Consider the following 26,944-nt stretch of genomic DNA (forward strand, 5'->3'; position numbering starts at 1 on the left):
ATGGTTATCTTGGGAAACAAGTGAAAAAAAAGGTCAACGCCAACAACATAGACCCTGGCGGTCTCCCATCTGACCCAGACCCTGCTTAGCCTCTGAGATTTGGCGCTTTCAGGGTGATGTGACCTCAGACGAACGCTTTGGGACATACTCAAAACTCTTGACTGATGCTAAAATGGTCACCTTGGGAAACAAGCGAAAGAAAAACAGGTCAAAGCCAACAATATAAAAAGATTCCTACGGCACCTTTAATTAGGTACTATCCAGGCCGGACCCTGCTTAGCCTCTGAGATCAGATGAGATTGGGCGCTTTCAGGGGGATGTGGCCGTAGGAGATTTCTTTGGGCTCTCTCAGCCCTCTTGACAAATGCCAAGATGATCACCTTGGGAAACAAGCGGAAAAAAAAAACCATGTCAACGCCAACAACATAGAAAGAATCCTACGGCACCTGGTATTCCCAGTTGGTCTCCCATCCAGTTACTAATCAGGCCCGACAATGCTTAGCCTCCGAGATCAGACAAGATCAGGCACTTTCAAGGTGATGGGGCCATAGGCGATCTCTTCGGGCACTCTCAACCATCTTGACAAACGCCAACATGGTCATCTTGGGAAACAAGCGAAAAAAAACAAGTCATTGCCAACATTGGAGGCTAAGCAGGGTTGAGCAATCAGTTTCCTTGCCTGAAATAGGCATCTCAGAACTGCCATCTGGCTACTTCCCGGGTTTCCAACTCCTTCAACTAATCCCAGGAGACAATACTTCGCCTCCATCCTGGTGGAGGTTCCAACCACCCGATCAATGGTTCCTGTCACCTCTGTCCAGTAGCGGATCAACTTCGGGCATCTCCAAAACATGTGCATCATGTCTCCCCCCATGTTCCCGCACCGGGGGCAACTTGCGTCCGGCCGTTCGGCCAAACTGAAAAAGTTTACGAGGAGCATAATAGGTTCTATATAATAAGAACAGATGTGACATCCTCTGTGAGGAGAGCCACAATTCACCACAGGCAGGATTCCTGTGGCCAATTATAGCTCAGGGGGGTTTAGTACACACCCCACACTATATAAGGCCGCCAGCACGGCGGCCTTGTATAGTGTGTTGCGGTGGTCAGGGAAAGAGGACGATAGGCAGGGACAGTGTCTTTACTGCTTGGGAACCTAGCACTGTTACAGTGGGTGTTATGTGCCTCCTGCACAGTACACACCTGAAGCTACCCTTTATTACTGGTGTTCAATTTCTGCAATACATGCATCTGCAGTGCAGAAGTTAGAGTCGGTGTTGTGTGCCTCCTGCACAGTATACACCTTATTGCTGGTGTTCTGTTTCTGTAATACAGGAACCTAGCACTGTTACAGTGCTAGGGTGTACAGAGAAGCTGGTATATATAGAAGACTACAGCATACAGAAGCATACCAGAATACAGAATACAGGTTTCGTGTATGTAGATAGGCTTGAGTATACAGAGATGCTAGAGTAAACAGTGAGGCTGGGGTACACAGAGAGGCTAGTTTAAAGACAAATACAAAGATGTTAGTGTATATAGAGAGGTTAGTGTATAGAGAGAGTCGAGTGTATACAGAAAGGACAGTGCATATAGAGAAGCTAGTGTATACAGAAAGGGTATACATGAAAGCTGACATTCTATACAGAAGACTGGGTAGTGTATACAGAGAGCCTAGTGGGTACAGAAGACAGGCTGGTGTATTCTAGCTAGTTTTTACAGTCTAGTGTATACAGAAGACAGGCTGTGGTATACAGAGAGTTTAGTGTATTCAGAGAGTCTAGTGTATACAGTCGGCGAGTGTATACATAAGACTGGCTAGTTTACACAGTGTTTACAGAGATGCAAGGGTGTACAGAGAAGCTGGTATATATAGAAGACTACAGCATACAGAAGAAAGGCTAGTTAATACACAATACAGAAGACTCGTGTATGTAGATAGGCTTGAGTATACAGAGATGCTAGAGTAAACAGTGAGGCTGGGGTACACAGAGAGGCTAATTTAAAGAGAGGCTAGTATATACAAAGATGTTAGTGTATATAGAGAGGTTAATGTATAGAGAGGGTCGAGAGTATACAGAAAGGACAGTGCATATAGAGAAACTAGTGTATACAGAAGACAGGCTTGGGTATACATCAAAGCTGACAGTGTATACAGAAGACTGGGTAGTGCATACAGAGAGTCTATTGGGTAAAGAAGACAGGCTGGTGTATTCTAGCTAGTTTTTACAGTCTAATGTATACAGAAGACAGGCTGTGGTATACTTGAGGGTTTAGTGTATTCAGAGAGTCTAGTGTACAGAGATGCAAGGGTGTACAGAGAAGCGAGAAGCTAGTATATATAAGGCTAGTGAATACAGGCTAGTGAATACAGAATACAGACTCGTGTATGCAGATAGGCTTGAGTATACAGAGATGCTAGAGTAAACAATGAGGCTGGGGTACACAGAGATGCTAATTTAAAGAGAGGCTAGTATATACAAAGATGTACGGCACCTGGTATTCACAGATAGTCTCCCATACACGTTTAGTGTATTACAGAGATGCAAGGGTGTACAGAGAAGCTAGTATATATAGAAGACTACAGCATACAGAAGAAAGGCTAGTGAATACAGAATAAAGTCTGGCTTCTACGGAGAGGCTACCACTACGGAGATGCAGAACACTATCTAGGGTATATAGAGAGGCTAGATTATACAGAGAGGCTAGTGCATAGAGTGAAGCTATTGTATATATAGAAGCCTGGTTAGTGTATACAGAGAAGCTAGTGTGTACAGAAGAAAGGCTAGACAGGCTATAAAGAGAGACAAGTTTTTACAGAAGACAGTTTGGGGTATACAGAGATGCTAGTTTATACAGAGGATACAGAAGACAGAAGACGGGCTAGTGTATTCAGAACATAGGCTAGTGTATATCGAAGACAGGCTATTGTATGCAGAAGACCGGCTAGTGTAAACATACTGGTGTATATAGAGAGGCTAGTGAATTTAGAGGGTAGGCTAAGTGATAACAGAAGACAATCTGGGCTATACAGAGAATCTCATCATTTCATCTAGCTCACATCTCTAATGGAGTTTGTCTCATTGCCATGATATGCCTTTTCATTCTTATGCTAAATATAGATCACTACACGATTTTAATCATCCACATCAAGCATGCAATAAAACTATCATACATCAAAATAAACCATGTACGCTTTTGCTCTATTTTGCATATTTGTACCGGGACTGTGAGTATGTGACAGTCCTGACACACCATCCTGACTTATTTTTCTTTATTTCTTATTAGAAATGGAGAGTACTATCTCAAAATCCGCTTAAATCTATTCACTTCCATGAGTTCTACCGCTAATTGTACCTTAATGCAAAATGTTCACAAAACCATCCATTTGCTACCAGACATGCTGCACATACTAAGAGTAATGTAACCATCGCTCTCTAACGATGTAAACAGTTTTATTGCTTTTCTGATATTGACCGAGTATCTCTGACATTAACTGAGTATCTCTCTGCACTATGATCTTATTAATAATAATAATAATAATAATAATAATAGGATTGTGTAATGCAAAGATCAACTAGTCTAATATAAGCTTTCTCATTGGTACCGGCATATCCTTTAAATTTAGACTAACGCAACTATTTCTCGGCCATTTTCAAGCTAAGCTTTCAATCTCTTACCATTGAACAGCGATACTTCCTCCCTACAATATTAAGCCATTTAAATGTCCTATTGGTCGTCTATATTATACAACTCTCTGAAAAGCCTATATGTAGAGAATAAAACTAGTCTTACATCTTAATAAAACAGTTTTATTACTCAACCAGTATCAGCTGTCATGTACTGTATTACTTCTTTTTCTCCACCTTATCTGTCACAGTTAAAACACAGTGACAAAACATTTCTTTTTACCGCAGCAAAATGTGAGAAAAGCAGTGTAAGCCGTCTTTCTGCCATATGCAACCATCTCTCGCTACCTCTATGCAATGGGATTCTCTTTCCAGTGGAAACGGAAAACAGTCAGTGTAAGCCGTCTTCGTGCGTAACAAAATTAATGGAACGATTTACACGTTAGAATTTGCAAGCTACGTCAATTTACTATTAAATAGAGTACCTTTGCATTTATCCCTTGACTTTGCAACTATCCCTTGATCCCTTTTGTGTATTCACTTTATCTCGACCTATATATACTGCCTCAATATTTTCCTAATTTGTTTTGCTATACTTATTATTATTATATTATAGAGATTACTAACTCTAAATCTTTGTAAACCTAACCATAGTTATAATGTCTACAGCTAATTTTACGTTAAAGCAAAATTCACACAAAACCATCTATTTAAAACCTTTTACACACTGCACATTAAGATTAATCCAACCATCTCTCGCTACCTCTATGCAATAGGTTTCTCTTTCCAGTGGAAACGGAAAACAGTCAGTGTAAGCCGTCTTCGTGCGCCGCAAAATTAATGGAATGATTTACACATTGGAATTTGCAAGCTACGTCAATTTACTGTTAAATAGAGTACCTTTGCATTTATCCCTTGACTTTGCTACTATCCCTTGATCTTTTGTGTATTCACTATATCTCGACCTATACATACTGCCTCAAAATTTTCCTAATTTGTTTTGCTATACTTATTATTATTATTTTATAGAGATTACTATCTCTAAATCATTGTAACAAGTTATAATGTCTACAGCTAAATTTACGTTAAATCAAAAGTCACACAAAACCATCTTTTTAAAACCTTTTACACACTGCACATTAAGATTAATCTCTCGCTACCTCTATGCAATAGGATTCTCTTTCTGACTCTATTTTGTTTATTACTTCTTCTCCACATTAACTGTCACAATGATAACCATTTGTAACACATAACACTTGCAACACATTTTTTAACAGCGGCAAAATGTGAGAAAAGCAGTGCACGCTGCACATATTAAGAGTAATGCAATGCTACCGTGAACAGTTTAATTGCTCGTCTCACATTTAGCTGGTATCTCTCTGCTATAGGAAACTGAATTTGTACTAGAACGATCACTCATCTAATATCAGTCCACTCAGTGCTACCGGAATAACTTTTACATTTAGAGTAATGAAATGATTTCTCAGTCATTTTGGAGCTACTGCAACTAACGCTTCCGATCTCATTTCGACTGCAATACTTAATCTCTGCTATTGCAGAATATTTAGCTGCTTACATGTAATTAACTTGATTGATAAAAACCTACACACGTTGTTGCTGTTATTTCGTGTATTTCCACTTAAACCCGTTATAGTTATTTTGCTATATTTATTACTAGTATAAACAGATTACTATCTCTCTAAATCCTGGTAAACCAGCTCACACTAAACCATCTAATTTGTACCTTACACGCAGCACATATTAACATATTAACATTTAGCCGGTATAGTGAAATAGTAAACGAAATGTGTAGATCACTCATCTAATATCGTCTTTTCAGTGCTACCAGAACAACTTTTAAATTTAGAGTAATGCAACGATTTCTCAGTTTTATGAAGCTACTGCAACTAACGCTTTGGATCTCTTTCCTGATAAATTACGCTCTGCAATATTAAGCCATGTAAATTGTCCTATTGGTCTGCTAACAATGCTATGTATAATAATACAAATCTTTTAAAAGCAATATCGTCTCACTGTAATACTTACACTCTGCATAATATATATGAATAATGCGAATAATGCTAATAATAAAGTCGTCTAAAACTCGGCTATAAGTAGAGAATAAAACTATCTTAGATCAAAATAAACCATGTACTGCCAAACCCATAACGGACAATTACTTAACGTCTATCAGTCAATGACTTAACAAAATAAACTTTAGCACTCTTTTGCTCTATTTTGAATAGTTGTAGTTCTCCACATTAACTGTCACATTGATATCACCACTGACAACACACCACTTTTTAACAGCACCAAAATATGAAAAAAGCACTTTATATGTTTCAAAAGTAGTTGCATTAGCAAAAAATAAAGTCCTGTCTTCTTTACACGCTAGCTTTTCTGTATACATTAATCTCTCTGTGTACACCAGCCACTCAATATAGACTAGCCTCTCTGTCTTCTGTATACAGGTGCCCGTAATCTATATACACTAGCCTGCCTTCTTTTTACAATAGTCTCGGTGTCCCAGCCTCTCTGCATACACTAGCCTCACTGAATTCCCCAGACTGTCTTCTGTATACACAAGCCTATCTGTAAAAAAAAATAGCCGGTCTTCTGCATACTCTAGCCTCTCTGTGTAACACAGTCTCTCTCTGGATTCCCTAGCCTACATCTCTGCATACCCAGGACCTTCCTCTGTATAATCTAGCCTATCTGTATACACTAGCCTGTCTTTTGTACAAATTAGCTTCTCTGTAGCCTGTCTTCTGTATACACGAGCCTCACTGTCTACTCTTTGTTGTCTTTTGTATACACTAGCATCTCTTTATACATTAGCTCTCTGTATACCCAAGCCTCTCTGTATACACTAGTCCACCGGTATACACTAGCAAGTCTGCATACACTAGCCTCTCTTTGTAACTCAACTTCTCTCTCTGTATACCTTAGCCTCCATCTCTGCATACCCAGGACGTTCTTCTCTATAATCTAGCCTATGTGTATACACTAGCCGGTCTTCTGTAGACATTAGCCTCTCTGTATAAACTAACCAGTCTTCTGTATACACTAGTCCGCCTGTATACACTAGCAAGTATGCATACTCTAGCCTCTCTCTCTGTATACCCTAGCCTCCATCTCTGCATACCCAGGACGTTCTTCTGTATAATCTAGCCTATCTGTATACACTAGCCTCTCTTTTGTACACATTAGCCTCTCTGTATAAACGAGCCGGTCCTCTGTAGACACTAGTCCGTCTGTATACACTAGTAAGTCTGTGTAACCAAGCCTCTCCCTCTGCATACCCTAGCCTCCATCTCTTGCATAAACCAGGACCTTCTTCTGTATAATCTAGCCTATCTGTATAAACTAGCCTGTCTTTTGTACACATTAACCTCTCTGTATAAACTAGCCGGTCCTCTGTATACACTAGTCCGTCGATATACACTAGCATCTCTTTATACATTAGCTCTCTGTATACCCAAGCCTCTCTGTATACACTAGTCCACCGGTATACACTAGCAAGTCTGCATACACTAGCCTCTCTTTGTAACCCAACTTCTCTCTCTGCATACCCAGGACGTTCTTCTCTATAATCTAGCCTATTTGTATACACTAGCCTGTCTTTTGTACACATTAGCCTCTCTGTATAAACTAGCCGATCCTCTGTATACACTAGTCCATCTGTATACACTAGCAAGTATGCGTACTCTAGCGTCTCTCTCTGTATACCTTAGCCTCCATCTCTGCATACCCAGGACGTTCTTCTGTATAATCTAGCCTATCTGTATACACTAGCCATCCATCTCTGCATACCCAGGACGTTCTTCTCTATAATCTAGCCTATTTGTATACACTAGCCTGTCTTTTGTACACATTTGCCTCTCTGTATAAACTAACCGGTCTTCTGTATACACTAGTCCGCCTGTATACACTAGCAAGTATGCATACTCTAGCCTCTCTCTCTGTATACCCTAGCAAGTCTGCATACTCCTGCCTCTCTGTGTAACCCAGCCTCACTCTCTCTCTGTATACCCTAGCCTTCATCTCTGCATACCCAGGACGTTCTTTTGTATAATCTAGCCTATCTGTATAAACTAGCCTGTCTTTTGTACACATTAGCCTCTCTGTATAAACTAGCCGGTCTACTGTATACACTAGTCCATCTGTATACACTAGCAAGTCTGCATACTCCTGCCTCTCTGTGTAACACCGTCTCTCTCTCTGTATACCCTAGCCTCCATCTCTGCATACCCAGGACGTTCTTCTGTATAATCTAGCCTGTGTTTTGTACACTTTGCCTCTCTGTATAAACTAGCCGGTCTTCTGCATACACGAGTCTCTCTGTATAACCTTGGATGTCTTTTGTATACACTAGCTGCTCTTTATACATTAGCTCTCTGTATACCCAAGCCTCTCTCCTCTCTGTATACAGAGGACCGACTAATGTGTACAGATAGGCTAGATTATACAGAAGAACGTCCTGGGTATGCAGAGCGCTCAGCTTCAAGGTATGGCCAACGCGAGTAATATGAGGGACACTCCTCACCCCCGCCCCCACCTACCAGATCTGACTTTCATCCCCTTGCCCTCTCTGCCCCGGTCATCTGGTGGCAGTTTTATGCACTCCCTGGCCCCCACCCATTCATAATCCTTACCGACCTTTCTTTCCGCTGCTCACAGAAACACACTGGATGACTTGTCTAATTAACCAACTTGTACAAGACACCGCTATCCTCCTGTCTGACACCGGTCCCCCTTGGAGGCTTTACCCCTCACTGTTTGGGTAGTCCCTGCCTCTCCCTGGATGCTCCACATATACCACAACGACATTGTCAGAGGGGCACCACTTGACAGGACACGGGGCTGTCATGCCGGTGGCATCTCCCATTGGAGGAAGGGATGATGGCCCCAACCCCTTGGCAGCAGGTTCTTTCATATACAGACCAGGGCGGCTCATCTTCCCTTCTGGAGTCTTGACCTTAGATGGGGGATTTGCACTTTGGGGGGTCTGAGTGATACCTAATGCGCTGTACTGGAAGGGCTTGACATTCCCGCATATGTGTCCCCTCCCCCTGGATGCGCCCCTTGTCCCCCCCTCTGGCTCCCACCTACTCTTTGCCGACATTGCCTTCTGCAGCTTTCGGGGACCCTGGATGACTTATTTATTGAGCCTATTGGTACGAGACACTGCTTCCCTCCAGGGTGACTCTGGACCCCCCTGGAGGATTTACCCCTTACTGTTTGGGCAGTCCCAGCCTCCCTCTGGATGCTCTACACAGCCCCCGATGGCGATGCAGGAGAGACACTAATTGGCGGGCCCCAGGACTGCTGCTCGGGTGAAGTCTCCCATTGGATGGAGGGATGGTGGCCCCAGCCCCTTGCCTGCCGGATTTTCCATGCACCGACCAGGGCTGCTTCTCTTTCATCTTGATGTGGTGACCATGGAGGGGAGGAGTTGAAATTTATGGGGTCCGGGTGTTTGCTGGTGGGAGTGCGCTAAAGGACTTGACATTTTTGCATGTTTGTCCCCTCTCCCCTGTTTCCCCCCTCCCTTCCCCCCCTTCCCATCCTTCCCTTCCCTCCTTTCCCTCCCCCTTTCCCCCTTCCACTCCCCATTTCCCCCCTTCCACTCCCCCTTTCCCCCCTTCCCTGCCCCTTTTCCCCCCCGGGGCGTGGACGGGGGAGAGGGGGTAAGGAGAGGACAATCTGCCAAAGGGAGAAATGCATTTGTTCGGGGACTGCATGTACTTTAGGGGTATGGGACGGGGGGTGGTGGATCCCATTCTGTGATGCCTTTTCTGTTGTGACGGACTCCCTCGTGCATGCCTACGTTTAGGGCGAGCCGAGGAGACCCCTCAGTGCTAACAGTTATATGCTCTACCTCTGTTTTGGTTATACTATTGTTTTTTGTTTCTTTGATGTTACTGATTGTCTTTTATTTGCATACCGGTATCAGACGTGACATTTACCACTGCCGGGACTGGGGGGACTAGGATTCGGGGGCTCCCTCTCCAACCTGTCTACCCAATTACCCAAGTAGGACAGCGCGTTAAACCCAGTGTACATCTGGTAAGCGCTATAGCATAATTGTGCTGTTTTAGTATACCCTTCCTGTACTGTACTGTACAAATGCAGAAAAATCTTAGCCAGGTCGGTAAAGGAGTTGAAATCTGGCTCTTACATACCACAGTTGATAGATGAGAATGGCCAGAGGGCCTCTACCCCAACCCAAATAGTCGAAGTCTTTGAAAAATGTTACTCTGATCTCTACAACCTGCCCGATTCAGGGTCTGGACAGGACAATATAGACAGATATGTAACCGGTTCTGGTCTACCAACCCTCTCATCGGAATCACGGGAGTACTTGGAGGACCCGATCACACTGGAAGAAGTCCAGACGGCCGTGGGACCTCCGAAGGTGGGTAAGGCTCCGGGCCCTGACGGATATACCGCACAATACTTTAAGACCTTCCTCCCTATTCTCGGCCCGCGCTTGGTGAATTTATTTAATACTCTGAGCTCGAATGGGGATTTTCCTGAGGATACCCTTAGAGCCCACATCTCGTTGATACCTAAGGAGGGCAAAGACCCGGGCCTATGTGGGAGCTACAGACCCATTTCCCTCCAAAATTCGGTCCTAAAACTATTCTCTAACTCCTCGCCACGTGATTGGCACATCACTTGTAGTCCCTTATACATATTGACCAGTTAGGTTTTATTCCCACCAGGGAAGATAGGGACAACACCACTAAGGTGCTTACCCTGATCCGTAAAGCAAAGTCATCTGGGACCCCTTGTCTTTTCATGGGTACTGATGCTGAGAAGGCTTTTGATCGGGTCAAATGGACATTAATGTTCTCGGTCCTTCGCCATATAGGTCTGAGTGAACGGATGCTGGCATGGATAACTAAGATATACTCACGTACTTACATTCCACCGGACATCGCGCGTACGTTTATGTTGAACTTCCCCCCACCCCTTGTCACTAAGATCCGCAGTTTGCTTCACGGGTGGCATTCTGGCCTCCATTCCTGGTTCAGCAGATGCAATCTCATTAAAATGAACATACTCCCTAAATTTACTTATCTTTTCCAAGCTCTCCCGATCCAGATTCCAGTCCTGTTTTTTAAGCAAGCTCAATCCTTGCTCACTCAATTTAACTGGGCCCACAAAAATCCCAGACTTAAGCGGTCACAGCTGACATTGTCTAAACAACAGGGAGGGTTGGTTCTCCCTAACTTGCGACGCTACTACCTGGCCTCCCATCTGGGGCGTGTATTGGACTGGAATCGAAACAAACTTTCTAAGCTCACTCCCGAATTCCGCTAAGAAGCGCCATGTGGTGCTATAAGTATTTACCCACAGAATTTATGTCACATCTCACTATAGGGGCTTAGTTGAAAGTCAGTCACCTGATCGCTACCCAAAACACACTCACGTCTTTGACTTCCCCCCTATTCCCTATACGTGGCCATCCAACCTTTGAACTGGGGACCCACTTAGAAATTCCAACCTAGACAATGCGTCTAAATTCGTCATTGATGGAAAATGGCCTTCTTTCTCAACCCTAACAGATCCGACAGGGCTTTTCCAACTGCCTTTTTGGAGAGCGGCGCAACTACATCATTTTCTCCATTCCATCCCCAATCCTCAAACGTTCGCCCGCCCTCAGACGGAGTTTGAGACTCTATGCAGGAGCGAAGGCCCTTTGGCCCACATTCTCTCTCAAACAGATTACCCACACTTAACCTGTCTGGCCAACTGGGAAAAGGACCTTAATTGCTAATTTTCCCCAGCACAGAGACAACGCATTATCACTTTGGCTCTCAAAATGTCGCTGTGCACGAAGATACAGGAGACGAATTTTAAACTTCTCACCAGGTGGTATTTGACACCATCAAAGCTGCAGAAATGTTTCCCCTCTTCCTCGAACATATGCTGGAGGTGTGGAGAAGAAGAGGGCACGTTGCTGCATATTTTTTGGTCCTGCCTCAGTTTGGTGGACTTCTGGACAGAGATCCGATGCATGACACAAAAATTCACAGACTTCTCCATCCAGGAAGAGGCTGCATTCTTTCTCTTGCACCATTCACAGATTCCCATTAAGAAGTACAAAAAAATCTATTTTACGGCATGTGATAAATGCGGCGAAATCCTGCATCCCTCTCTATTGGAAAAAATGTTCCCCCCCTTTCATTACTCACTGGCTTAGGAAAATAGAGGACATTAAAAAAAATGGAGGACTTGATCCTCACATCACAAGGTAAACAAGAATTTTTTAAACAAACCTGAGACATCTGGAATACCTTTATATTCTCGCTGGAAGGATGTCGCCTGCTATCGCCTTAGTGCTCTGAGCTTTCCTTGACTGGCCCCTTGGACAGTGGCTGCCATCGTGTCTCGTCCCCTCTTCTCCTTTTCTGATGTTTCAACCCTTCTCTTTTCGGCCTTCCTCCCCTATCTCTCACCCCCTCCACCCCCTCTCTCTTTTGGAAAGAGTGGAAAATTGGGAATGACGGCCCCACACCCCCCTCTGGATGGATTATGCCGGAGGGACCTGGGGTTTGTGTGACCCTGGATCTTGGTACAGTACTTTATCCGTGCCTCGAATCATTGTGATTGATGGAAGGCAGACTCACAGTTGCGAATATACCTGTATCAAGTATTGTTCAGCTGCTTTTTGCTCTGTATTTCTCTGTTGCATTATGTACTCGGGGGACCGTCTTCCCCTATTTGGAGAAAAAATTATATTTGAAAAAAAAAGAAGCCTACGACACCTGGTATTCCCAGGCGGTCTCCCATCCAGGCATTAACCAGGCCGGACTCTGCTTAGCCTCCAAGATCAGATGAGATGGAACAGATTCAGGGTGATGTGGCCGTAGCCAATATCTTCAGGCACTCTCAACTCTCTTGACAAACACCAAGATGGTCACCTTGGAAACAAGCAGAAAAAAATAGGTCAATGGCCACAACATAAAAAGAAGCCTACGGCATCTGGAAATCCCAGGCGGTCTCCCATCCAGGTACTAAACTGGTCCCAACCCTGCTTAGCCTCTGAGATCAGATGAGATTGGGCTCTTTCAGGGTGGTGTGGCCGTAGGAGATTTCTTCAGGCACTCTCAACCTTGACTAACGCCAATATGGTTACCTTGGGAAACAAACAAAAAAATCAAGTCAACGCCAACAACATGAGAAGAAGTCTACAGCACCTAGTATTCCCAGGTGGTCTCCCATCCAGGTATTAACAAGGCCCGACCCTGTTTAGTCTCTGAGATCAGACGAGATCTGGTGCTTTCAGGGTTATGTGGCCATAGGCGAGCTCTTCAAGCACTCTCAACCCTCTTGACAAACACCAAGATGGTCACCTTGGTAAACAAAAAAAAAAAAAAACAAGTCAACGCCAACAACATAAAAATAAGCCTCCAGCACCTAGTATTCCCAGTTGGTCTCCAATCCAGGTACTAGCAAGGCCCGACCCTGTTTAGCCTCTGAGATCAGAGGAGATCGGGCGCTTTCAGGCTTATGTGCCCATAGGCAATCTCTTTGGGCACTCTCAACCCTCTTGACAAATGCCAAGATAGTCACCTTGGGAAACAAGCGAAAAAAAAACAGGTCAATGTCAACAACATAAAAAGAAGACTACGGCACCTGGTATTCCAAAGCCATCTCCCATCCAGGGACTAACTAGGCCCAACCCTTCTTAGCCTCAGAGATGAGAAGAGATAGGGCTCTTTCAGGGTGATGCTGCTGTAAGCGAACTCTTTGGGCACTCTCAACCCTCTTGACAAATGCCCAGATGGTCACCTTGGGAAACAAGCGAAAAAAAACAAAAACGAATCAAGGCCAACAACATAAAAAGAAGCCTACAATAACTGGTATTCCCAGGTGGTCTCCCATCCAGGTACTAACCAGGCCTGACTCTTCTTAGCCTCCAAGATCAGACGAGATTGGGTGCTTTCAGAGTGCTCGGACTCTTTCCCCATCACTAATGGGACGAGGCAGGGGTGCCCTCTGTCTCCCCTAATTTTTATTCTGACACTGGAACCACTTATGTGTCACGTTCGGAATGACCCGAATATTACTGGCATATCCAAACCCTCGGCACACCACAAAATTGCGGCGTACGCTGACGATCTAATTTCTTTCGTCTTCAATCCACACATATCGCTTCCCAATATACTCGCGACTCTCCAGCGATACGGCAGCCTATCAAACTATAAAATCAATTGCACCTTTGTCTGTATTGAATATATCGGTCCCGGATGGTGAGGCCAAGAGGCTACGCTCCGCTTTTCCATTCTACTGAGCTGAAAAATCTATACGTTACCTGGGCGTTGACATCGCAGCGGATTTGGCGCAATTGTACCCGCTTAATTTTGTCCCTCTCCTGAATAGACTGAAATCTGATTTGGGAAACTGGCATGCTTTAACACTGACCTGGTTCAGGCGCTGTAATGCATTCAAAATGACGGCCCTCCCGCGGATTTTATACTTGTTCCAGACATTACCGATCCGGTTACCCCCAATTTTTTTCAGACAACTGCAGGTGCTGCTCCGGGACTTTATTTGACCGCGCAAACCGCCCAGAGCCCGTTTGCAATTGCTTGCCAGACCAAAGGACAAGGGGGTCTGGGTCTCCCAGATCTGAGACAATACTACAGAGTGACTCTGCTAGCGAGAGTCGTTGATTGGCATTGTAATGGCCCACACAAGCAGTGGGTGGAGATGGAGATTGAGGATGGATCCATTCCCCTATTGACCTCCCCGTGGCTCCTGTCCTCCCTACCAAAAGACCTCAGAGGTCACCCCATAGTGGGAGCTACGTTGGCTGTTGTGCGGAGGTTGTTACGCTGCACACACATTGCTCCCCTGCCGTCACCAATGACTCCGGTTATAGGTAATCCAGACTTCCCATCGGGATTTACCAACAAGAAACTGCGACAGTTGACAGTGGTGGGGAAACAGCGTCTGGGAGAGGTGTGGCCCTCGGGAGGGCTCCCGACCACGCAAACTGTCGCCAAGCTTTCTGACCCTCTGCTTGACTTGTTTAGTGCTTATCAACTTCATCACTTTCTTCTGGCCATACAAAGGGCCCCCTACACTCCTAGAGACCTGACGCCCTATGAATCCATCTGTCACAAAAAGGAACCTGTGCGACACACCCTCTCCCTCCTGTACAACCTATTAAGTAGTCAGGAGGAGGAGTCGACCCCCACCATTTATCCACAAATGGGAGAGGGATCTTATACTTGTTCCAGACATTACCGATCCGGTTACCCCCAATCTTTTTCAGACATCTGCAGGTGCTGCTCCGGGACTTTATTTGGGCGCGCAAACCGCCCAGAGCCCGTTTGCAATTGCTTGCCAGACCAAAGGACAAGGGGGGTCTGGGTCTCCCAGATCTGAGACAATACAACAGAGCGACTCTGCTAGCGAGAGTCGTTGATTGGCATTGTAATGGCCCACACAAGCAGTGGGTGGAGATGGAGATTGAGGATGGATCCATTCCCCTATTGACCTCCCCGTGGCTCCTGTCCTCCCTACCAAAAGACCTCAGAGATCACCCCGTAGTGGGAGCTACGTTGGCTGTTGTGCGGAGGTTGTTCCGCTGCACACACATTGCTCCCCTGCCGTCACCAATGACTCCGGTTATAGGTAATCCAGACTTCCCACCGGGATTTACCAACAAGAAACTGCGACAGTTGACAGTGGTGGGGAAAAAGCGTCTGGGAGAGGTGTGGTCCTCGGGAGGGCTCCCGACCACGCAAACTGTCGCCAAGCTTTCTGACCCTCCGCTTGACTTGTTTAATGCTTATCAACTTCGTCACTTTCTTCTGGCCATACAAAGGGCCCCATACACTCCTAGAGACCTGACGCCCTATGAATCCATCTGTCACAAAAAGGAACCTGTGCAACACACCCTCTCCCTCCTGTACAACCTATTAAGTAGTCAGGAGGAGGAGTCGACCCCACCATTTATCCACAAATGGGAGATTGCATTTGGCATCACATTTACCCCACAACAGATAGGGAAGATCCTGACATTAGTACATAAAGCTTCCATCGCAAACCAATATCAAGAATCAGGATACAAGATAGTCTCACGCTGGTATAGAGTCCCATACCTTCTGAATAAAATGAATAGATCGATTCCGGATGTTTGTTGGAGGTGCAATTCAGATACGGGGACCATGGGACACATTTTCTGGGCATGCCCGGCCTTGAGGAACTTTTGGGTGGAGGTGACCGGGACGATAAAAACTCTCAGAAATGTAGATATCGCAGACAACCCAGCAGCGTGCCTTCTACACTTGACCGAACAGCCTGTTCGAAAATACAAAAAAACCCTCGCGATGCAACTCCTGAACGCCGCCCGGGCCTGCATTCCCACACTGTGGAGGCAGCCTCAGCCCCCATCCAAGGTGCTGTGGTATTCCAAAGTCAATCATATTCTCCGGATGGAAGAATTGACCGCCACCCTTCACAACACTGAAGAGGCATTTAGTGTTACATGGAGGCCCTGGAGGTATTTTACTGGTACTTGAGACTACATTTGGGAGGTGAGCAGCGCCCCTGTCCCAGAAAACGACTGAACATCTAACGTTTACCTACGTAGGCCAAGTCTGCCCTGGGTGGCATTCCCCCCCTTCCCTTTTTGTCTTTATTTTCTTTTTTTCCCCGCCGCCATCCCCTCCCCCCCTCTTCTCTCTCCGTCTTTGCACTCTCTTCTTCCCCCGTCCTCACTTTTCACTATGCCTTGTCTCCTTACTAGCCTTTGGGACCCAGAAGAACCCCAGGGTTCTGGACACGACCGGCTCATATTTTACTCTGGTTCACATAGGTATTCAATACAGCCGATGGTGCAATTGATTTTATAGTTTGATATAATGCCGTATCGCCGGAGAGCCACGAGTATATTGGGAAGCGAAATGTGTGGATTGGAGACGAAAAAAATTAGATCGTCAGCGTACGCCGCAATTTTGTGGTGTGCCGAGGGTTTGGATATGCCAGTAATATTCGGGTCATTCCGAACGTGACACATAAGTGGTTCCAGTGTCAGAATAAAAATTAGGGGAGACAGAGGGCACCCCTGCCTCGTCCCATTAGTGATGGGGAAAGAGTCCGAGCACTCTGAAAGCACCCAATCTCGTCTGATCTTGGAGGCTAAGAAGAGTCAGGCCTGGTTAGTACCTGGATGGGAGACCACCTGGGAATACCAGTTATTGTAGGCTTCTTTTTATGTTGTTGGCCTTGATTCGTTTTGTTTTTTTTCCGCTTGTTTCCCAAGGTGACCATCTTGGCATTTGTCAAGAGGGTTGAGAGTGCCCAAAGAGATTGCCTATGGGCACATAAGCCTGAAAGCGCCCGATCTCCTCTGATCTCAGAGGCTAAACAGGGTCGGGCCTTGCTAGTACCTGGATTGGAGACCACCTGGGAATACTAGGTGCTGAAGGCTTATTTTTATGTTGTTGGCGTTGACTTGTTTTTTTTTTTTGTTTGTTTACCAAGGTGACCATCTTGGTGTTTGTCAAGAGGGTTGAGAGTGCTTGAAGAGCTCGCCTATGGCCACATAACCCTGAAAGCACCAGATCTCGTCTGATCTCAGAGACTAAACAGGGTCGGGCCTTGTTAATACCTGGATGGGAGACCACCTGGGAATACTAGGTGCTGTAGACTTCTTCTCATGTTGTTGGCGTTGACTTGATTTTTTTGTTTGTTTCCCAAGGTGACCATATTGGCGTTAGTCAAGGTTGAGAGTGCCTGAAGAAATCTCCTACGGCCACACCACCCTAAAAGAACCCAATCTCATCTGATCTCAGAGGCTACGCAGGGTTGGGACCAGTTTAGTACCTGGATGGGAGACCGCCTGGGATTTCCAGATGCCGTAGGCTTCTTTTTATGTTGTGGCCGTTTACCTATTTTTTTCCGCTTGTTTCCAAGGTGACCATCTTGGTGTTTGTCAAGAGAGTTGAGAGTGCCTGAAGATATCGGCTATGGCCACATCACCCTGAATCTGTTCCATCTCGTCTGATCTTGGAGGCTAAGCAGGGTCAGGCCTGGTTAATGCCTGGATGGGAAACCACCTGGGAATACCAGGTGTCGTAGGCTTCTTTTTTTTTTCAAATATAATTTTTTCTCCAAATAGGGGAAGACGGTCCACAGAGTACATAATGCAACAGAGAAATACAGAGCAAAAAGCAGCTGAACAATACTTGATACAGGTATATTCGCAACTGTGAGTCTGCCTTCCATCAATCACAATGATTCGAGGCACGGATAAAGTACTGTACCAAGATCCAGGGTCACACAAACCCCAGGTCCCTCCGGCATAATCCATCCAGAGGGGGGTGTGGGGCCGTCATTCCCAATTTTCCACTCTTTCCAAAAGAGAGAGGGGGTGGAGGGGGTGAGAGATAGGGGAGGAAGGCCGAAAAGAGAAGGGTTGAAAGATCAGAAAAGGAGAAGAGGGGACGAGACACGATGGCAGCCACTGTCCAAGGGGCCAGTCAAGGAAAGCTCAGAGCACTAAGGCGGTAGCAGGCGACATCCTTCTAGCGAGAATATAAAGGTATTCCAGATGTCTCAGGTTTGTTTAAAAAATTCTTGTTTACCTTGTGATGTGAGGATCAAGTCCTCCATTTTTTTTAATGTCCTCTATTTTCCTAAGCCAGTGAGTAATGAAAGGGGGGGAACATTTTTTCCAATAGAGAGGGATGCAGGATTTCGCCACATTAATCACATGCCGTAAAATAGATTTTTTTGTACTTCTTAATGGGAATCTGTGAATGGTACAAGAGAAAGAATGCAGCCTCTTCCTGGATGGAGAAGTCTGTGAATTTTTGTGTCATGCATCGGATCTCTGTCCAGAAGTCCACCAAGCTGAGGCAGGACCAAAAAATGTGCAGCAACGTGCCCTCTTCTTCTCCACACCTCCAGCATATGTTCGAGGAAGAGGGGAAACATTTCTGCAGCTTTGATGGTGTCAAATACCACCTGGTGAGAAGTTTAAAATTCGTCTCCTGTATCTTCGTGCACAGCGACATTTTGAGAGCCAAAGTGATAATGCGTTGTCTCTGTGCTGGGGAAAATTAGCAATTAAGGTCCTTTTCCCAGTTGGCCAGACAGGTTAAGTGTGGGTAATCTGTTTGAGAGAGAATGTGGGCCAAAGGGCCTTCGCTCCTGCATAGAGTCTCAAACTCCGTCTGAGGGCGGGCGAACGTTTGAGGATTGGGGATGGAATGGAGAAAATGATGTCGTTGCGCCGCTCTCCAAAAAGGCAGTTGGAAAAGCCCTGTCGGATCTGTTAGGGTTGAGAAAGAAGGCCATTTTCCATCAATGACGAATTTAGACGCATTGTCTAGGTTGGAATTTCTAAGTGGGTCCCCAGTTCAAAGGTTGGATGGCCACGTATAGGGAATAGGGGGGAAGTCAAAGACGTGAGTGTGTTTTGGGTAGCGATCAGGTGACTGACTTTCAACTAAGCCCCTATAGTGGGATGTGACATAAATTCTGTGGGTAAATACTTATAGCACCACATGGCGCTTCTTAGCGGGATTCGGGAGTGAGCTTAGAAAATTTATTTCGATTCCAGTCCAATACACGCCCCAGATGGGAGGCCAGGTAGTAGCGTCGCAAGTTAGGGAGAACCAACCCTCCCTGTTGTTTAGACAATGTCAGCTGTGACCGCTTAAGTCTGGGATTTTTGTGGGCCCAGTTAAATTGAGTGAGCAAGGATTGAGCTTGCTTAAAAAACAGGACTGGAATCTAGATCGGGAGAGCTTGGAAAAGATAAGTAAATTTAGGGAGTATGTTCATTTTAATGAGATTGCATCTGCTGAACCAGGAATGGAGGCCAGAATGCCACCCGTGAAGCAAACTGCGGATCTTAGTGACAAGGGGTGGGGGGAAGTTCAACATAAACGTACGCGCGATGTCCGGTGGAATGTAAGTACGTGAGTATATCTTACTTATCCATGCCAGCATCCGTTCACTCAGACCTATATGGCGAAGGACCGAGAACATTAATGTCCATTTGATCCGATCAAAAGCCTTCTCGGCATCAGTACTCATGAAAAGACAAGGGGTCCCAGATGACTTTGCTTTACGGATCAGGGTAAGCACCTTAGTGGTGTTGTCCCTATCTTCCCTGGTGGGAATAAAACCTAACTGGTCAATATCAGTACTCATGAAAAGACAAGGGGTCCCAGATGACTTTGCTTTACGGATCAGGGTAAGCACCTTAGTGGTGTTGTCCCTATCTTCCCTGGTGGGAATAAAACCTAACTGGTCAATATGTATAAGGGACTACAAGTGATGTGCCAATCACGTGGCGAGGAGTTAGAGAATAGTTTTAGGACCGAATTTTGGAGGGAAATGGGTCTGTAGCTCCCACATAGGCCTGGGTCTTTGCCCTCCTTAGGTATCAACGAGATGTGAGCTCTAAGGGTATCCTCAGGAAAATCCCCATTCGAGCTCAGAGTATTAAATAAATTCACCAAGCGCGGGCCGAGAATAGGGAGGAAGGTCTTAAAGTATTGTGCGGTATATCCGTCAGGGCCCGGAGCCTTACCCACCTTCGGAGGTCCCACGGCCGTCTGGACTTCTTCCAGTGTGATCGGGTCCTCCAAGTACTCCCGTGATTCCGATGAGAGGGTTGGTAGACCAGAACCGGTTACATATCTGTCTATATTGTCCTGTCCAGACCCTGAATCGGGCAGGTTGTAGAGATCAGAGTAACATTTTTCAAAGACTTCGACTATTTGGGTTGGGGTAGAGGCCCTCTGGCCATTCTCATCTATCAACTGTGGTATGTAAGAGCCAGATTTCAACTCCTTTACCGACCTGGCTAAGATTTTTCTGCATTTGTCCTCTGACTCCTACGTCAGTTTACGACAAAACTGGAGTGCCGCTTTCGCTTTATAATGGAGTAGGACAGCAATATGGGTATGGAGTGTCCCCAATTCAATCTCTAAGGTCCGTAAGGGGGTATGTTTATGTTTCGCTTCCACAGAGGCAAGTTCAGGAAACAGATTAGCAAGCTGTTCCTTCCGTGCTCGTTTGATGCGCGCCCCGTGCCTGATAAGTACCCTGCGGAGTACTGACTTGTGAGCCTCCCAAATTATCCCCGGGTCACAGTCCTGCTTTAGTTTTCTTGGAAATAAAGGTCCAATTCCCTGGTCACATCTGCTAAAACTTCCGGTATCTGGAGCAGGCTCTCATTAAGGTGCCAGAATAGAGACCTAGGTGAGGGGTAGGGAGCGAGGAGCAAGAGGCAGAAGTGTCAACCGATGGCGAAAGGGGACATTAAAGTCCCCACCTAATATCAATTGGCCCTCCCGAAAGTCACATCATCTGTGCAGGGTAGTTCTGAGGAACGTGTCTTGGTGATCATTGGGAGCGTACACAGTGGCAAATGTAAAAAGGCGCTCTCCAATGTGGCCCCTAAGAAAAAGATATTGGCCCCCAGGGTCCACCAGAGAATCCTGGAGAACCCAGGGGAGCCTGCTAGAGATCAGAATGGAGAGGAGGGGTTAGTAGAGTGGTAGACCTTAGGGAAGGATCTCGACCATAGAAAGGGGAGGCTAGTATTTTTAAAATGTGTTTCTTGTATAAAGGCCACATCAGTACAGGATGTGTTCAGTTCTCACAGGAGGATCCACCGTTTTTCAGGGGAGTTCAGTCCCTTAACGTTTAGAGAGGTGACCTTGACTGAGTCTGCCATCGCTCCTCGGGGAGGGACATCAGAGAAAAGCAAAGAAAGTTGAACCAAGGTAGGTTTTGGGTAGGTAATGCATGGTGGGAACTAAGGGGGAGAAAGGAAGGGCAAATGCAAGGAAAGGTAAAGGGAAAAAGAGGCCGGGCACCTCAACCCCAGGGGGAGAGGGAAATTAAGGGTTGTCCGCACTCAACAGTACAGGAAGGGTATACTAAAACAGCACAATTATGCTATAGCGCTTACCAGATGTACACTGTGTTTAACGCGCTGTCCTACTTGGGTAATTGGGTAGACATGCAATATGATCGTTTGTTTGTAACTATTTGTATCACACATTCTGTGAAGTTGCCTTTGCATTGTATGTCGCATACTACTAAATAAAAAAACAAAAAAAACAGAAGCCTATGGCACCTGGTATTCCCAGGCGGTCTCCCATCCAGGTACTAACCAGGCCCGACACTGTTTAGCATCCGAGATCAGATGAGATTGGGCGCTTTCAGGGTGATGGGGCCGTAGGTGATCTCTTCGGGCACTCTCAACCCTCTTGACAAATGCCAAGATGGTCACCTTGGGAAACAAGTGAAAAAAAAACAGGTCAATGTCAACAACATAAAAAGAAGAATACGGCACCTGGTATTCCAACGCCATCTCCCATCCAGGTACTAACAAGGCCCAACCCTTCTTAGCCTCAGAAAAGAGAAGAGATAGGGCTCTTTCAGGGTGATGCTGCTGTAAGCGATCTCTTTGGGCACTCTCAACCCTCTTGACAAATGCCAAGATGGTCACCTTGGGAAACAAGCAAAAAAAAAAAAAACGAATCAACGCCAACAACATAAAAAGAAGCCTACAATAACTGGTAATCCCAGGTGGTCTCCCATCCAGGTACTAACCAGGCCCGACTCTTCTTAACCTCCAAGATCAGACAAGATTGGGTGCTTTCAGAGTGATGTGGCCATAGGCAATCTCTTCAGGCACTCTCAACCCTCTTGACAAACACCAAGATGGTCACTTTGGGAAATAAGCGAAAAAAAAACAGGTCAACGCCAACAACATAAAAAGAAGTCTACGACACCTGGTATTCCCAGGCGGTCTCCCATCCAGGTACTAACAAGGCCCGACTCTATTAGCCTCCAACATCAAACGAGATCGGGTGCTTTCAGGGTGATGTGCCCGTAGGCAATCTCTTCAGGCACTTTCAACCCTCTTGACAAACGCCAAGATGGTCACCTTGGGAAACAAGCAAAAAAATAAAAATAAGTCGGAAGCTAGAGACAATACGGCCCGAGTCCTCAATTTAATCCATGCGGCGCATGTACAGGGAAGGCCCTTGCTTATGTTGTCAACGGACACGGAGAAGGCCTTTGACAGGGTGGCCTGGCACTTTATGCAGGCCACCCTGGAACATATAGGTCTTGGCCCCAACATGATGAGCTGGGTAATGTCGCTTTACTCCACGCCATCGGCAGCGGTACGGGTGACCGAGTGGTGCTCGGACTCTTTCCCCATCACTAATGGGACGAGGCAGGGGTGCCCTCTGTCTCCCCTAATTTTAATTCTGACACTGGAACCACTTATGTGTCACGTTCGGAATGACCCGAATATTACTGGCATATCCAAACCCTCGGCACACCACAAAATTGCGGCGTACGCTGACGATCTAATTTTTTCCGTCTCCAATCCACACATTTTGCTTCCCAAAATACTTGCGTCTCTACAGCGACACGGCAGCCTATATGTATTGAATATATCGGTTCCGGATGGTGAGGCCAAGAGGCTCCGCTCCTCTTTTCCATTCTACTGGGCTGAAAAATCTATACATTAACTGGGCGTTGACATCGCAGCGGATTTAGCGCAATTGTACCTGCTTAATTTTGTCCCTCTCCTGGATAGACTGAAATCTGATTTGGGAAACTGGAATGCTTTAACACTGACCTGGTTCGGGCGCTGTAATGCATTCAAAATGATGGCCCTCCCTCGGATCTTATACATGTTCCAGACATTACCGATCCGGTTACCCCCAATTTTTTTCAGACAACTGCAGGTGCTGCTCCGGGACTTTATTTGGGCGCGCAAACCGCCCAGAGCCCGTTTGCAATTGCTTGCCAGACCAAAGGACAAGGGGGGTCTGGGTCTCCCAGATCTCAGACAATACTACAGAGTGACTCTGCTAGCGAGAGTCGTTGATTGGCATTGTAATGGCCCACACAAGCAGTGGGTGGAGATGGAGATTGAGGATGGATCCATTCCCCTATTGACCTCCCCGTGGCTCCTGTCCTCCCTACCAAAAGACCTCAGAGGTCACCCCGTAGTGGGAGCTACGTTGGCTGTTGTGCGGAGGTTGTTCCGCTGCACACACATTGCTCCCCTGCCATCACCAATGACTCCGGTTATAGGTAATCCAGACTTCCCATCGGGATTTACCAACAAGAAACTGCGACAGTTGACAGTGGTGGGGAAACAGCGTCTGGGAGAGGTGTGGCCCACGGGAGGGCTCCCGACCACGTAAACTGTCGCCGAGCTTTCTGACCCTCCGCTTGACTTGTTTAGTGCTTATCAACTTCGTCCTTGTACAACCTATTGAGTAGTCAGGAGGAGGAGTCGACCCCCACCATTTATCCACAAATGGGAGAGGGACTTAGGCATCACATTTACCCCACAACAGATAGGGAAGATCCTGACCTTAGTACATAAAGCTTCCATCGCAAACCAATATCAAGATACAAGATAGTCTCACGCTGGTATAGAGTCCCATACCTTCTGAATAAAATGGATAGATCGATCCCGGATGTTTGTTGGAGGTGAAATTCAGATATGGGGACCATGGGACACCTTTTCTGGGCATGCCCGACCTTGAGGAACTTTTGGGTTCCCAGTAGCGTGCCTTCTACACTTGACCGAACAGCCTGTTCGAAAATATAAAAAAACCCTCACGATGCAACTCCTGAATGCCGCCCGGGCCTTCATTCCCGCACTGTGGAGGCAGCCTCAGCCCCCATCCAAGGTGCTGTGGTATTCCAAAGTCAATCATATTCTCCGGATGGAAGAATTGACCGCCACCCTTCACGCGCCCAAATAAAGTCCCGGAGCAGCACCTGCAGTTGTCTGAAAAACAATTGGGGGTAACCGGATCGGTAATGTCTGGAACATGTATAAGATCCGAGGGAGGGCCATCATTTTGAATGCATTACAGCGCCCGAACCAGGTCAGTGTTAAAGCATGCCAGTTTCCCAAATCAGATTTCAGTCTATCCAGGAGAGGGACAAAATTAAGCAGGTACAATTGCGCTAAATCCGCTGCGATGTCAACGCCCAGTTAACGTATAGATTTTTCAGCCCAGTAGAATGGAAAAGAGGAGCGGAGCCTCTTGGCCTCACCATCCGGGACCGATATATTCAATACAGCCGACTTGGCGCAATTGTTTTTATAGTTTGATAGGCTGCCGTGTCGCTGTAGAGACGCAAGTATTTTGGGAAGCAAAATGTGTGGATTGGAGACGGAAAAAATTAGATCGTCAGCGTACGCCGCAATTTTGTGGTGTGCCGAGGGTTTGGATATGCCAGTAATATTCAGGTCATTCCGAACGTGACACATAAGTGGTTCCAGTGTCAGAATTAAAATTAGGGGAGACAGAGAGCACCCCTGCCTCGTCCCATTAGTGATGGGGAAAGAGTCCGAGCACCACTCGGTCACCCGTACCGCTGCCGATGGCGTGGAGTAAAGCGACATTACCCAGCTCATCATGTTGGGGCCAAGACCTATATGTTCCAGGGTGGCCTGCATAAAGTGCCAGGCCACCTTGTCAAAGGCCTTCTCCGCATCCGTTGACAACATAAGCAAGGGCCTTCCCTGTACATGCGCCGCATGGATTAAATTGAGGACTCGGGCCGTATTGTCTCTAGCTTCCGACTTATTTTTATTTTTTTGCTTGTTTCCCAAGGTGACCATCTTGGCGTTTGTCAAGAGGGTTGAAAGTGCCTGAAGAGATTGCCTACGGGCACATCACCCTGAAAGCACCCGATCTCGTTTGATGTTGGAGGCTAATAGAGTCGGGCCTTGTTAGTACCTGGATGGGAGACCGCCTGGGAAAACCAGGTGTCGTAGACTTCTTTTTATGTTGTTGGCGTTGACCTGTTTTTTTTTTGCTTATTTCCCAAAGTGACCATCTTGGTGTTTGTCAAGAGGGTTGAGAGTGCCTGAAGAGATTGCCTATGGCCACATCACTCTGAAAGCACCCAATCTCATCTGATCTTGGAGGCTAAGAAGAATCGGGCCTGGTTAGTACCTGGATGGGAGACCACCTGGGATTACCAGTTATTGTAGGCTTCTTTTTATGTTGTTGGCGTTGATTCGTTTTCTTTTTTTTGCTTGTTTCCCAAGGTGACCATCTTGGCATTTGTCAAGAGGGTTGAGAGTGCCCAAAGAGATCGCTTACAGCAGCATCACCCTGAAAGAGCCCTATCTCTTCTCTTTTCTGAGGCTAAGAAGGGTTGGGCCTAGTTAGTACCTGGATGGGAGATGGCGTTGGAATACTAGGTGCCGTATTCTTCTTTTTATGTTGTTGACATTGACCTGTTTTTTATCGCTTGTATCTCAAGGTGACTATCTTGGCATTTGTCAAGAGGGTTGAGAATGCCCAAAGAGATTGCCTATGGGCACATAACCCTGAAAGCACCCGATCTCCTCTGATCTCAGAAGCTAAACAGGGTTGGGCCTTGCTAGTACCTGGATTGGAGACCACCTGGGAATACTAGGTGCTGTAGGCTTCTTTTTATGTTGTTGGCCTTGACCTGTTTTTTTTTCACTTGTTTCCCAAGGTGACCATCTTGGCGTATGTCAAGAGGGTTGAGAGTGCCCGAAGAGATTACCTACGGCCCCATCACCCTGAAAGCACCCAATCTCGTCTGATCTCGGATGCTAAACAGTGTCGGGCCTGGTTAGTACCTGGATGGGAGACCGCCTGGGAATACCAGGTGCCATAGGCTTCTTTTTTTTTATTTTTTTTTATTTAGTAGTATGCAACATACAATGCAAAGGTAACTTCACAGAATGTGTGATACAAATAGTTACAAACAAACGATCATATTGTATGGATATCAGAGCCAATGGTAAGAAGTCCGAGGAGAATAGCATGTGTACAGCTTTGCGGTCATATCAAGATGAGATTAAAGCTCCATCTCGTTGGGATCCTCTACCACGTAAAATATTATTGATACTAGCCCTGCTATCCTCGAAGAGTTTAGATATCCATAGATAGGGGAAGAGTATTGTGTAGTAGTCAAATGGGGTCGGAACATACCATTTTCTTTTCCCTTTTTTGAGTTAAGAAGGGAAATAGTAGAACTGAAAGGAGGGAGAAGGGGAAAGAGAAGATTGGGGAAGGAAATGGCAGAAAAGGAAAAGAAGGGGTAAGGGGGTGTCGTGGGTAGAGTGGATAGGATGGGGTCCCCTCCCAGGGAGCAAGAGACGCCCTCGGCTCACCAGCTCATCAGCTGTCCAACGTTTGGAACAGCGATCTCCAACGATCACCATGAGCTTACTATGTCTCGCGGAGGTATTCTTCCGAAAAGCGAAACTGGGTCCAGTAGAACCATCTGTTCCC

At 46.1% G+C, this 26,944-nt stretch overlaps 9 pseudogenes; 4 read left to right on the plus strand and 5 right to left on the minus strand.

Annotated features, from left to right (window-relative positions):
• Positions 1 to 434: 434 nt before the first annotated feature.
• On the minus strand, positions 435 to 553 carry LOC143936836 (5S ribosomal RNA; annotated as a pseudogene).
• A 12,058-nt stretch (positions 554 to 12,611) lies between these two features.
• LOC143936590 (5S ribosomal RNA) lies at positions 12,612 to 12,731 on the minus strand (annotated as a pseudogene).
• Positions 12,732 to 12,826: 95 nt separating this feature from the next.
• Positions 12,827 to 12,945, minus strand: LOC143936495 (5S ribosomal RNA; annotated as a pseudogene).
• Positions 12,946 to 17,187: 4,242 nt separating this feature from the next.
• On the plus strand, positions 17,188 to 17,306 carry LOC143936496 (5S ribosomal RNA; annotated as a pseudogene).
• Positions 17,307 to 21,744: 4,438 nt separating this feature from the next.
• On the minus strand, positions 21,745 to 21,863 carry LOC143936992 (5S ribosomal RNA; annotated as a pseudogene).
• A 323-nt stretch (positions 21,864 to 22,186) lies between these two features.
• LOC143936307 (5S ribosomal RNA) lies at positions 22,187 to 22,305 on the minus strand (annotated as a pseudogene).
• A 3,244-nt stretch (positions 22,306 to 25,549) lies between these two features.
• LOC143936274 (5S ribosomal RNA) lies at positions 25,550 to 25,668 on the plus strand (annotated as a pseudogene).
• A 321-nt stretch (positions 25,669 to 25,989) lies between these two features.
• On the plus strand, positions 25,990 to 26,108 carry LOC143937755 (5S ribosomal RNA; annotated as a pseudogene).
• A 100-nt stretch (positions 26,109 to 26,208) lies between these two features.
• Positions 26,209 to 26,327, plus strand: LOC143936667 (5S ribosomal RNA; annotated as a pseudogene).
• Positions 26,328 to 26,944: the final 617 nt, after the last annotated feature.

The sequence above is a fragment of the Lithobates pipiens genome, unplaced genomic scaffold (genome assembly GCF_037356315.1).
Source record: "Lithobates pipiens isolate NorthernLeopardFrog02 unplaced genomic scaffold, aLitPip1_a1.2 Scaffold_28, whole genome shotgun sequence".
Taxonomy (NCBI): Eukaryota; Metazoa; Chordata; class Amphibia; order Anura; family Ranidae; genus Lithobates; species Lithobates pipiens.